Source organism: Dama dama, chromosome 7 (assembly GCF_033118175.1).
Source record: "Dama dama isolate Ldn47 chromosome 7, ASM3311817v1, whole genome shotgun sequence".
NCBI lineage: Eukaryota > Metazoa > Chordata > Mammalia > Artiodactyla > Cervidae > Dama > Dama dama.
Window position 1 is genome coordinate 53,412,829 of NC_083687.1, and position 13,477 is coordinate 53,426,305.

At 45.8% G+C, this 13,477-nt stretch overlaps 1 protein-coding gene and 1 long non-coding RNA gene across 3 annotated transcripts in view; one reads left to right on the forward strand and one right to left on the reverse strand.

Moving 5' to 3' along the window:
- Nucleotides 1-1,623: 1,623 nt before the first annotated feature.
- Nucleotides 1,624-8,947, reverse strand: LOC133059227 (uncharacterized). The gene is made up of 3 exons (XR_009693508.1): nucleotides 8,771-8,947; nucleotides 2,386-2,700; nucleotides 1,624-1,894 (listed from the first exon to the last, which is right to left on the reverse strand). It is a non-coding gene; the product is annotated as an uncharacterized LOC133059227 (long non-coding RNA).
- A 3,062-nt stretch (nucleotides 8,948-12,009) lies between these two features.
- The window catches only part of EXOC2 (exocyst complex component 2), a 118,132-nt gene continuing 116,664 nt past the window's right edge, over nucleotides 12,010-13,477 (forward strand). For both annotated transcript variants that reach the window (XM_061147751.1, XM_061147752.1), the window contains exon 1: nucleotides 12,010-12,393. The gene's annotated coding sequence lies outside the window, so the exon portion shown is untranslated. The remainder of the gene's footprint in view (nucleotides 12,394-13,477) is intronic.

Genomic DNA, 13,477 nt, shown 5'->3' on the forward strand with positions numbered 1-13,477 from the left:
AATGTAAACCATCAGAAATGCCTGTTTTTTTCAGGAAACTAAAAAGACAAGTTGGCTTTCTCCTTTAAAGAAAGAAAGAAAGGAAACCCAGTGATGGGCTCAGTTACCAGAGAAAAAGAATAATGAATAGGAGGTAAAATTCAGAACTCTTTGGTAAAATTCAACAATTGACTGTCCATGTCTGAATCTTCATAAGATGCTTTGGCTCAATTCCTCTGTCAGACTTGTGCATGTAAGAAGGCTTCATGGCAGCACTGGAGTTTCTTAAAGATCACAGCCTGGCTGGCATGGGCATTTCTCTTTAGGAATACGAAGTCTAACAGTGGAATTTTTAATTTTATCAAGATGTTATCCCATGTTGTTCTAATAATCTACCACTGCTGTAAATTTTGTACTGCCTAATATTCAAAGGGGAATCTACTTCAATGAAGTTGTATAAAAACACAATTTTGGCAAAAATTGAATTATACACATGGCTTAGAGAATTTACACCTTAAAACTGACTTTCCATTTCATCCTGAATGTGTGCGTCTTTCATTTCCTAAATGAGTGCATACAGAGAGAGTGAATTTTTAACATCTGATACATTTTGCATGAAATATTTTAAAATCATAATTTAGAATAGTTGAAAACAAATGCACATGTTAAGTAAATTAGTTACCAAAGACAAGTACTTTAATTTGACTCCCTGAAAGTATGCCAGTTGAGGGCAAAAAAATTTTCAGTTTTGTGTCTTACGCAGGGCTGGTCGAGGCTACTTCCTTAGTCAGGAGAGCTGCCTTCCCATGGTCTGTACATATTTCTGCCACTGGCGTAATTGATGGGCACACTAACCACACGTCAATTCACCTCAAACAGGACATTAATAAGACTGTTCCATGGAGCAAAACTGCCAAGGCTGTGATCTGAAAGTAAAATCTTCAAATATAGCTGTGCTAATTAGTTTGGGCAACTGATTTGGGAAATGAAAAATTCCATCTGTTCATTTTAATCAAACAATCAATAACATTAAATTGGTATTCTGAGTTACTTTTTAAAATATAAATAAATAAATTGCTATTCTGAGTTACTTTTTAAAAAATTTGAAAAATAGTGCTAAACTGTCAAAAATAATCAACGACAATGGCACATATTTTCACATAAAAATAAATACATAAAGGTGTCTGGCTGCTCAGGTGATCAAACTTATTAAAACTTCACTATAATTCTTAAATGGAATTCCTTTTCCGTATATATTTTGTTTTAAAATTAAAGGTGCTAAAAGAGGAAAAATGTCTGCTTGGACTATGCAAATATTGCTGACGTACTGATTTTGAATATACAGATGTGAGCTGAATAACATAATTATGGTTTTTCATGTGCTACTGATTATGTATTTGAAAGTCACTCTATAAGAAATGCTGTGCCTGTAATAACGGTAACACTTCATGTTTACACAGCTCTTCATAAACTACAAAAGTATTTTTCAACATATGTAATTGAGGTTCACAATAATTCTCTGAGGCTTGCTTGTTTAAAAAGCACATTAAAGTATGTGCTTTAAGAAAAGGTATTAAAGGAAAGTAAGTCTATGTTTATTAAAAATACAGTCATAGTAATGGAACCAAGCATGAAAAATAGGAAAATATTACAGTTTAAATAAAGAAGACACTTGACCCTGGATGGCTGTGCCAAATGTTTAATCCAGTGCAGCTCTTTTGACCTTCTGAATGGCGTAGGAAACAGGCTGGCAGAACTTCACTAACTTGGTAAATTCAGATAAATTTTTAGGATTTTTTCTTTTCATTTCACTTGTTTTAATAAAATGTTAAAAAGAAACCACGTTATCCACATTCATATCATTTTTTCCAGTAGTGGTCTCTTCTCATGTCTGTCTTGTTGGGTTAAATTAGACCTTTAAAGGAAATAAATGCCATCAGATGCAGTCCATCAGGAGACTCGCCTTCGGCCGTTAAGTCAGAACAGACACAAGGGGAAGGTAACGCCTCACTACTTGTACAAAGTCTCAAAGCTAAATTATGTGTTTCTAATATTTCCCACTATCGTTTCCACTTTGCTGGAGTTAACAATAAATTTTAGCATGGCCGATGATTTCTTCCCTAGATGTGAAATGGCAAAATATTTTTAAAACGAAGTGGACTTCACAGGAGAAATGAGAACCAAACCCCTACTTGTGACCAGCTCTGCCCTGCGGCTGGCAGAGAGCTGCTGCCGCTCCCAGGCCGGGCTGTGCAACGCTGACTGTACTTTACAACCTGTGTGCTGACATAGTTCACAGCCGAACTTAGGAACTGCCAAGCAGACATTAATTCTGAAAATGTCTAAACTACTCCTGATAAAACTCCCAGCCTGGGCTGAGGGCTTCTATGGCAGGGTGGCTGTTACCTGCAGTGTGGGCTATGGGGGCACAGGCGGCCAAGAGGGTCACGCAGAACAGAAAACTGAAAGCCTGAGTATGAGCATCTTGTCTGTGCTCCCCCTTGGAATGTGACAACTCGGACAGCAAATGAGGTGCAGGCACCCTGTTGGAGAACGGGACCGTTGGATCTGTGTGTCGTTTTCTGCGTCTGACATCCAACTGTATACAGCTGACAATTCACCTGATTTTGATTAGTTTATCCGAAGCAGAAGGCAAAATAAACCAGGTTGGTCCTGATTTCTTTTTCTTGAGAAAATAAGCTGGTTCTTCTGAGCACTTTTCTGTAAGAGAGGCAAAATGCAGTGCATAGCTAAGAGAACAAGGCACCCAACAGACTTCCAGGCCAAGGCTCTGCCAGCATGGACTGTCCACTCACTTCAAGACAAAGAGACGAAGCCCAGACCCTCCCAAACATGGTTCTCCCATTACACGGCCTCCGACACTCTCAAGAGCTGTTGAAAGCAAAGCATGGTTTACAACCTTCCTGTGATGAGGAGGTCGGCCACAAAAGAGAAGGGTGTCAATCGGAGAATGTTTTAAAAATTAGAACACTGCTGTCAGCCTTCTTCTCACACACAGAATTCTGCCGAAGGCCTCAATTCACAGAAAAGATGAAAGAGATGCAAGGAAAATAAATATTTGAACTGTGATTGATGAGACAGGATGAGGCAGGTGGGTTAAACCGGGCTAAGACAGTGGAATCTGAACATCCAACGCCTGCAGTCCCCACGGCGCCCCAGGCCTCACGCCGGCACCCGCGGGATTGGGCCTCCCGGGGCTGCCCCCCACTGTCCTGTCGTCTTCTCAGCTGCTGATACCTCCAAACTCGGCTTTTCATTCTGCGGGTGTGTGTCTAGATATGGGTGTGTGTGCATGTGTACATATGCATGTATGCACATATGTGTGGGTGTACTTAGGCATGTGCATACATGCATGTGTAGGTGTGTGCACACACATGTGGGTGTGCATCTGTACATGTGCATGCATGTGTGTGTATGTGTGCATAAACAAGGTGGCCTAAAGAAGGTGAAAGCCAAAGCCCCTGCAGTCAACATGAGACTCTTAATTTTCTCAGAAGTGTTTGCTCTGTTGAGAAATGGAAATGGAAGGAGGGGTGTGCAGGAAGGGAGGGCCCCATATGTGGACCCCCATTCCCATTTCGTCCTATCCCCCATCAGCTGAGGGTCCTTGTCTGCCTGCCTGCTGCTGCTGCCTTTTCTGGTTTCCTAACAATTTTTCTCCTCACTATGAAAGTGTGATTTTCAGGAGATCAAAAGCCACAGGATATAATCAACCACTGTGAATCTAAGATGAACTGCTTATGCAAAAGGGGTAAGAAGCTGACACCCGCTGCTCCCATCAAGGCCACCACCCCTGCCCTCCAGGCTGGCCCCTTGGCCTGGCCTTGAGGAGCTCCCTGCGATTATGTTTACAGGGGCCTGAAAAGAACTCAACACCAGACGGAGAGGTTTACACCCCAGACTCCCACAGATGATGTATGTGAAGGAAGGTTTGGTCTGTTTCTCAGCAGTTGGTGACTATAATTAATTGTTAATATTATTAGCAATATTAATTCTATTATAAATATTACAGGTATGTTAAAAAGCTAAGTCAGCCTAAATTCATATGCCAGAGTTACTAAAATGTTTTATTTTTAATTTTTTCATTTTTAAATCAGCTGCTTGCTTAGTCTTCCTAGAAGTGCAGTTCATTAAAATGCTTCTACGAAGAGAACTATTTTAATTTTCACTTTAAAAAATGTAAGGTTCCTAAAGGTTATAAAAGTTAATTTGCTGTTGCTGTTTATATGCTAAGACAACATGAAATCTCACTGGGTAAAGGAGATAGCTTTGATTCCACAAAAGAGTTACCTGCAACCTATATTTTATAAGCAAGGCCAGTGTTTTAAATTATTTAGGTTCATAAAATGTCGTGAAATATATAACATTTATAGTAATTTAAAACTGTTTAACATCCAGTTATTAGATTCCTAATCAGGATGGGCATATAGTTTCAAAGCACGTTTGAATGATTTGTTATTGTCCTTTTCCAAAAATAGTGGTAATAATGTATACTGCAAATGTATTCTCATATGAAGCTTACCAATGGCCTATATTTCTATGTCTCCATAGAGATCACAACAATGTGAATGTGTGTGCATATACTGTGGATATATATACTGCTTCCTACACAAATAAGGTTACATTGAAAAATTCAAAGGTTAATTGTGTATAGGTCACTAGCTTTGAAAGCAGCAAGTTTATCAGGGCTATTTCCACCCCTAACATGGCTTACATAACTATCAACTCAAACCTCACCAATACCCCCGTCCTTTACTTGTTTCTACTCAAAATTTGCTGATTTGAGTATGTTAGCGTCTGCTTGGAAAACAAGCGGGAGAGTCAAATTCTTCACTGTTTAGCTGCTATTTTCTTATTTGTTAAACGTCTTCCCCCAAAAGATTCTCTCAGGCAATCAATTTGTTTTGGCCTGAATTGTAAATATTTATGAAACAGGACCTGCACACAAAAAAATACAAAGACGAAAACCAGGATTTTTCATTTATCATCCTCACCTCCCACCAACCCAAAATAGACCTTTCTTATTTTACTTTTGAAAAATAAATATTGCAAAAAATCATAATTACAATGTCTTTAATGGCAGATAAGCTTACTTCACAGAAACCCAGAAAGGACATGCAGGAGAGACGAGCAGCACCAGACTGCGAGGCGCTGCGTCAGTACTTGTGGGTCTGAGAAGTGAGCGCGGACGGCTGCCAAGAGCTCACATAGAGTCTCTGAATTCCTGGTGGGACGATTAGTTTTGTGCAGAAAATAAACTTTCGAAAGTGCTTTCTAGAATTCAACTGCCTCTGGCATCAGTTAAACATAGATATCTTAGACATTTAAAAAAATTACTACCAGCTCTATTGAAGTAGAATTGAACACAAAAATCACACATATTTAATGTATACAATTTGGTGAGTCTGGAAATTAGACATCTTTAAAGGAAAGAGTGTGGTGGTGTGTAAACCAAGAAAGGAAACCCATATGAAAATTCTGTAAGTATAGGAGATATACTAAAAATTCAAAAAGTTTGCCTCTGTTTGATGTAGGACACTACCTGGTCTCATTCAGGAAGACATTCTCAGTTCTTTAAGAACTAATTTGTCTCCATTTCTCTTACAGTATGCCAACACCCTGGGGGGAGGGGCAGACAGGGCCGTACAACAATGCACTGCACCCTTTATTTGGATGATGTTCCACTTTACATTACAGTTTTTGGTCTGAAATTATATTTACTAGAAAAACTGCTGCCAAATTTAAAGTCAGTCACTAGCTGGGCTTCCTAGGTGGCTCATCGATAAAGAATCTGCCTGCCAATGCAGGAGATGTGGGTTTGATCCCTGGGCAGGGAAGATCCCTTAGAGAAGGAAATGGCAATCCATTCCAGTATTCCTGTCTGGGAAATCCTATGGAGAGAGGAACCTGTTGGGCTACAGTCCATGGGTCGCAAAGAGTCGGACATGATTTAGTGACTAAACTATAGCAACAACAGGTAGCAGCATGTTTTATGCAAAGTACTATTAAATTGGATGGTGTTTAACTTCCTTCTAGCTATTAATCCATATTGTGTCTTGTCACACCATGGCTGGTCGCTCTTCAGTTAGACAGCGAAAGAGAATTAGCACTTCAGACCAAACCAGCACTGTAACCAAGGAAACTATGTTTTATAAATTCTGGTTCAAAAATTATTCTCCCAAAGAACAAAAACCTCCTTCTAAATGTGTTTTGACAAATACATGCTTACAAACAGAAGGCCACTTAACAGCAGTGAGAATGGCATTTAAACATACGCAAAGCTCAGATGGTATGAAAGGACTACCAGCATCTCTGAAGTTTCCTTCCACAACCTACAATCAGCAAACGGAGCATGTAAATTTCTAGGATAAAATATAATTACAGCATTAGAGACATAGTCTTCACAAAGGCGCTAACAAAATTTTGTTAGGGAGCCTCACACATCTACAGTTTGAAAAGCTCTTGTATATTAGAAAGACAGCACATGCACAGGGGGAAGTCTGTCAGCGTGTCTGCACGTTGGAGCGCCTCCGAGAGCGGGATGGGTGCCCAGCATGATACGTGTATGTAAAGCCTCACAGTGCGAATCAACACTGTACATCTGGGATCCAAAAACACGAAGCCAAGCTTAGAAGGAATTACTTTATGGAAAGGTAGGAATTCAATAAAAACACAAGGCTGACAGTCACCTCACATGTCTACATTATACTGTTCTCCTCTTATTTTCCTTCACAGCTAACCTATTGTTGGTGTTTCAACTCAGCACCCAGCCAGGGGAACAGAAGCAATGCAATCAGTTCACAGGGTTGGGGGGAGCTCGGAGGGGTGGATGTGATTCAGGACAGAGGGGCAAAAGTCATGCAAACAGAACAGGATCAATGATTGGCTTCAAGTTCAGAGAAGGTAACTTAGGAGTTCTGTTTTAAAATGGACTGCCTCATAGGTGGCAGATTTAAGGAACAAAAAATTCTTTTAATTGAATACCAAGAACAGTTAATGTGACCCACTACCATTGGCATATAGAGTTATTTGGAGAAACTCCACTAACACCTGCCATATCCTGTCCTACATGTACGGTCAGATGGAGTTGCTAGAGGAAGGCCTGCAGTTCAGCCAAAATTCACTGTGGAGCTGCTTGTTGGGAAGAGGGGTCATGAGATTTGAGAGCTTAAAAGACTTTTCAGTGACTCCAACCCACGACCTTATTTTAAAAATGAGATGACCAGAACTCTCAAGGGGTCACAGAATGTCTCTGATCAGGGTTCACATAAGGCCAGGCTCAGAATGTGGGCTTTTGGACTCTCAGTATAATCAATCTATATCCCTATCTATCTATCTGTCTATGAAAGTGAAAGTGTTAGTTTCCCAGTGGTGTCTGACTCTTTGAGACCCCATGGACTGTAGCCTGCCAGGCTCCTCTGTCCATGGGATTCTCTAGGCAAGAATACTGGAGTGGGTTACCATTCCCTTCTCCAGAAGCCCTTCCCAACCTAGGGATTGAACCCAGGTCTCCTGCATTGCAGGTGGATTCTTTACCATCTGACCCACCGGGGAAGCCCACTATCTACATCTACATTTACACCAATAGCAATATAGTCAATTCCTGGTTTTTCAGGGACCGTGGATATTTGTTTCTTTATTTTTAGTATGTCACTGTTCAAACTCCACCAGGAGCACAAAAATAAAGTGAAAGTGAAAGTCGCTCAGTCGTGTCCAACTCTTTGTGACCCCATCTACTACACAGTCCATGGAATTCTCCAGGCCAGAATACTGGAGTGGGTAGCCTTCCCCTTCTCCAGCGGATCTTCCCCATCCAGTAATCAAACTGGGGTCTCCTGCATTGCAGGCAGATTCTTTACCAGCTGAGCTATCAGGGAAGTGCACAAAAAAAAGTTCTTACTCAAATCAATTGCCTACACTTTATGTTGTCACTTTTGTTATAGGGTCCAGTCAGAAAGAACAAAGGTACAGGCTATTGTCTGAAGAGTGGATTGGACATTACCTTGGCTTTTAATTTTTTGTGTACTTGCCCCTCTGTGCCACGAAAAGTGCAGAGGGAGCTCCACCCTGCTGGGGGCCGGCTGACACTGGACCCTGAAAGCAGCAGCTGCTGCTTGCACAGGGCAGAGCTCCCAGGGGGAGGGGGCTGGGGGCGGGGGGGCCGAGATAAGCCCCCCGGTTCCTGTTCACTACCCAAGAGGGGACAGCTTAGTTCACAATGTAGGTGAAACCTACCGAAGACAGGAGGAGAAAACTGCCTTCAGGGAGTTTAAAGTCTCTAACCGACTTTGTGGCAAACAAGGTGTTAGCCGAGCAATGAAGACTCAGATAAAAATCAAAGGAATAAGATCTGAGGCCAGGCTATGTGTGCATGCGAGGCATTCCTGAAACTCCTGAGAAGCGGGAAGCCTTCACAAAGAAGTGTCCAGAGGACTGGGATCCTACACGAAAGCCAAGAACCTGGCAACACCTCTCCCTGCCTGGGTGGAACCGAAATGGTGACATTCATGCACAGCAGAGGAGAGGGGCCACTCGGCCAGCCAGCGGATCCGAGCCCCAGGCCATCAGGGCAGGATCACATCAGTGGAATTAACTGGGAACATGGCACCATTTTCCATGGCCACTGACAGAGGCAAAGTACACAGGACCTTCAAGTGGAAAGTCTGAAGACAAAACACACACACACGGAAAAACCTACAACAAAGCAAAAAAAGCCCCCAACCACCTCCTACTGCCTAGCTATTTAAAACAAATTAAAATGCAACCTTACATTCAGTGAAGGCCTTCACTTAGAGCATAAAGAGGTCTAAATTCCTAGTCGGAGATCCCCAGCAGCAGCAGGACCTAGCAGGGCTGCACACCTCTCGTCCCCCTAGCAGTCACTGACTTCTGGCAATTCCTCTGTTCTCTTCCAGACCACCTACAGACACCCAGGAGAGAGCCTGAAATAAACACAGCTGCGTCTTTGTGCTGGGTGGCAGCCGTGGAGTTACGCCATATCCTTGTGTAGACCAAGCTTTATTTACAGTTTTCTTAACAAAATATGCAAATAGAAGGTAAGCGGAAAAATACAAGGGCTCTGCTTTGCAATAAAACTAGAGACATTTACTTTGAGTCCTTTGTGCTACAGAGCTTTGAAGCTGGAGACAGATCAAGCGCCCACAAAGGCATTTGCTAGGAGTACAGGGTAGCAAGACTCCTTAACCAGTAGGCCCAATTCAAGAATTGCTAAAACAGCCTCATGACTGTTACAACCTTGGAGGATTTCAAATCATCTTTGTGGTCTTAAACCATAAGGATTCCAGCAAAGAATGACAAAGTTGGGTGGTACTTGATAAAACATCTCTACAATTCACATATTGTCAAGATTTACAGAGTACACTTGGCTTATCATTGTTGCTTCTAAGTGAGCATTAGGCATATTTTGAAACAGACTTTCTCTCCAACTCTGCCACTATCATAATGTATTGTCATGACATTTTCAGTTTTCAATTCAACACTTACTTAGGTTATGGTTAGACTCATTATAAGGCAGCTGGCCTTTCGTATTGAACACCTGCTATGTAAGGCTCTGTGGTGTCTATAATACAGACAGGAATTTGTCCGCAAGGGGTTTGTTAAGCGGTGAATTAACATAACAAACAATGGTCAGTCTTTGGTAAAAAAGATCACTAGATATGGCAGATTACAATTGGTCTGAGGATTAGAATCTGTACTAATTACTGTCCACTACGAGCTGATATGCATGTAGCAGGAAACACTTCAGGTGCTCTTTATGTTAAAAAAAAAAAATCTATAGAATAGCAAACTGTGAGGTCAAGTGTTTCCTGACTGAAACCAAAGGAATTCCATGCTTCAGAATTATTTTTTCCTCTCTAGGTCAAACGAAATCTGATGCAGAATTGAAAACACAAGCTATACAATGGTATTTAATTGCTTCAACAGCTACTACAGCAATTTGGGATTTAATGCTTTCATTTCTGGCCAGCTTCTACATGTATGGCACTAACATTTGCCAGCTGGCTCTAGAATGTGGACCAGAAGTTTAAGAACAAAGAAGGGAAACACTACCAGTAATTTTTACATTAGTAAAAGACTCTCTCTCCTTCTTCTGATTGTTTGTCTCAGGGATACAGTATTACTTCTTTTTTTGATCCAGGAGAGACCTGTGAGTCCTCAAGGGTCATTCAAACCAGCTTAATGGCAGGATCGCCTGACTTGGGAATGACGCATCATGGAGACAGAAGGAACAACAGAAACAGGTTCAGTTTCACCAGGAGGCGGTACTACCAGCTGCCTGTGTTTAAGGGGAGTGATCCTGGGGCAGCTGAGTTACTGCGCACGGGAGGGAGCACTCCCTCTGAGGGGAGGGGGAGAAAAACTGAGAAAAACTCAGAGGGTTTGTTCAAAATTATTACCTTTTTCTCAGGATGTATTTCTCTAACAGGTGTTCAACACATATTCAAATTGTAATAAGTGTAGGTTTCTTTTTTTTCTGTGATAATGACTATCTTGGCTAGATTGCCCAGAAGCTTACCATGAGATATGGTTTCCAGGCTACTATTTAACTTGGGAGGCGAGGCCAGGAAACACCAGGAGGGGATGGGGAAGTGAGTGGGAAAGGGCAGGAAGCAAGAAGAGGTGTGGGTGAAGGGGGTCCCCTGGGTACGGGGCCCCAGTCAGAAGTGGAGCTCTGGACATGCTGGATCTGCTTCCCAGCGGCCCGGGGAGCCAGGCAGCCGGTCTATCCCTGCAGCCTGCTTTCAGCGTGCCATGTGTCCAGGGAAAAAGCCGCGAGGCACAGGGACAGGTGTGACAGCAGAGGGGTATGCATAGGCCCTGGTGAGTGCTGCTGCGCCCGGTTGTATTCAGCTGGTCCTGACATCCGCTCCTCACACTGATGTCACACCCACACCAGGAGTGTTGACAGGTGGAGCTATGGGCTCCTGCCACAGTTGGTCCTGGGGCCATAGATTTATCTTCCTCCTTTACCACTCATTCTGGATTTCCCTCCCTCTCCACCAGCCGGTCTAGGCTGCTTGCTTGACGATGAGACCAGACCTTTGTCCTTGTGGGGTCTGAGCTCCTGGCTGCCATGCCTGCCAGGCCAGGGGTGCTGCTTTACCCATTTGCTGGAATCACCAGGCACAGAAAAGATGCCCAGGGAGCGCCTTGAGTCCAGAAGTATCCCTCCCTGCCCCGATTTTCCCCTAATGAGAAGGGTCATTTCTCTGTCGCCTGTATGAGAAGCCCGGAGGAGAGGTCTTAGGATTGAGGGGACCCTCTTACGCCCTGGCAGAGCATCCTTCCCTGCCGCGGAAGCCAGGGCTCTACTGGAGACACCGCACCAGTGTGGTATGAGGTCCACAGGAGCCCTTGCGGCCACACAGCACTGCACCACATTGCTGTTCCCGGCCGGAGCCACAGCCGTGCCGTTGAGGCCGTTCTACCATCCCAGCGGGATGGCGGCTTCTGGGTGCGCGATGCGGGGCAGGGCAGTGCGTCTGCGATGCCGGCTCCTCTGTCACAGCGCTTTCCCTCTGAAAGGCCTGTCCCAGGTGCCACCCGGGGCTCTCGGGATGATATAGAAGACACCGTGAGCGATGCTCAGCGCCTGCTTGAGCCCTGCCGTCACAGGAGACTAACCCGAACCTGGGCCCGTGTCCGGCTCTTAGGAAACCGCCAGCCACCAGCTGCTGCCTGACCTCTGGGAAGGGAGGCCCGGTCCCCCGGATGCACCGCGGGGCGGACGCAGCGCACCGTTCTACCGCGGTCAGCACCGCGACACCCCCAGAGCCCGGGGCGACATCCGGGCCCGTCTGCTAGGGCACCCACTGGAGTGACCACACAGCCGCGTGGATACGAGAGCCGGACAGGCAGCAGCGCAGCCCCTGGCCGACCAAGCCAAAACTGAAACCTGGACGCGCGCAGAGCCCAGCGGCCGGAAGAGCGCGCTCCCTTCCGGTCCCGCCGCGTCCGGGGCGGCGCGTCACTTCCGGCCGACCCGCGGCCGCCGCTCCTTGTCAGGCAGCCGGTTTCCTCTGGCCAGGCCCGCAAGGGTCTTCTTTCCGTGTCCGGGGCCGGCGGCCGAGCCCGAGTGTCCGCGCTTAGGGCTCCTGGCCGCTAGTACCGCGGCCTCGCGGGCTGCGTGTCGCTGCTGCCCAGACGCGGGTCAGCCCGCGGCTTCTGAAGGACCGGGGTCGCGGCCGGGTCCTCGGCTCCCACCCGTCTCCCGACTCTTGCCCCCGCCCCGCCCCGCCCCTGAGGCCCGGTCGTCGGGCGCTCGACGCTCGGTCGCGCGGCCGATCGACACCCTCGGCGCTCCGACGGCGGAAGTGAGGGTGCGGGCCGCCGGCCGCCGCGGCGCGGGGCCCTGTCCGTGCGGTCCTGCAGGTAGGTGTGCGGGCCAAGGCCTTGGAGAGGCCTTCGGGGGCGCGGGCGGAGGGCGGGAGGGCCGGCAACTGCCGTCAGGCCCGTGTCACTCTGCAGCCCGGACTGTTAGAGTGCAGCTGCGGGCGTCCTGGAGCCCCAGCCCCGCCTACCAGGGAACCGAGAGGGTCCTGGAGCCCCGGCCCAGCTTCCTGGGCAGCTGCGGGCGTCCCGGAGCCCCAGCCCCGCTGACCCGGGGACCGAGAGGGTCCTGGAGCCCCGGCCCAGCTCCCTGGGCAGCTGCGGGGGTCCCGGAGTCCGGCCCCTCCTCTCTGCTAGCGCCCCTGGAGCGGGCTGACGCTCGAGGAAGGGTTGCAGTTGGCCTCTCCTGCCCCTCGGCGCACCTGCTTAGCTGTTACTCTGTAAAGTTTGAGGATTTATCGGTGAAGAACGAATCCCAGAGGCAGGTTTTGCTTGTTCCCTTCGGTTGCGTCACTGGAGATCTATACTGAGACTGATTCGGTGCCCGTCAGTGTTTCTCTGGATTGAAGGTATCGTCCGCCTTTTACAGATGGGGAGACGGAAGCTCAGAGTGCTTGTGTAAGTAGCCTGAAATCGTGTAATTACTCAGTGTTTATCTGCCAGTGACAGCCTGCAGTGAGGCCCTGGGGCCCAAACTCTTGTGTTCTCTCCTAAGAAATAGCTGTCTTTGAATGGAAGTAAGCTTTGCTTATATCGGTGAAGACTGCTCCTACTAATACATATGAGGAAACGTGTCTTTTTTTTTTTTTTTTAATCTGAGTAAATTTATAAGGAAAAAAATTTTTTAAGTATTTTAAAAATCTTAACGAGTTCATTTGGGTGTACTGTTTTGAAAAGCTAATTCTAGCTGAGGCTGTGTGGATTCCTTTTCCAGTGCATAATATTTTGATTATTTTCTAGGCAGGCTTGGTGTCAGGGCACTGGAATTGGAAGCAGAAAGCTTCCTAAGGAACCTCTGTGTTAAAAGTTGCTGACCCAAAGGGAGGCAATAGAAAGAGGGTGACCTGTGCTTAGTACTGAAATCTTCTCTTCTGTCTGGTTAAGTAAAAATTTAGTGGTTTTTAAA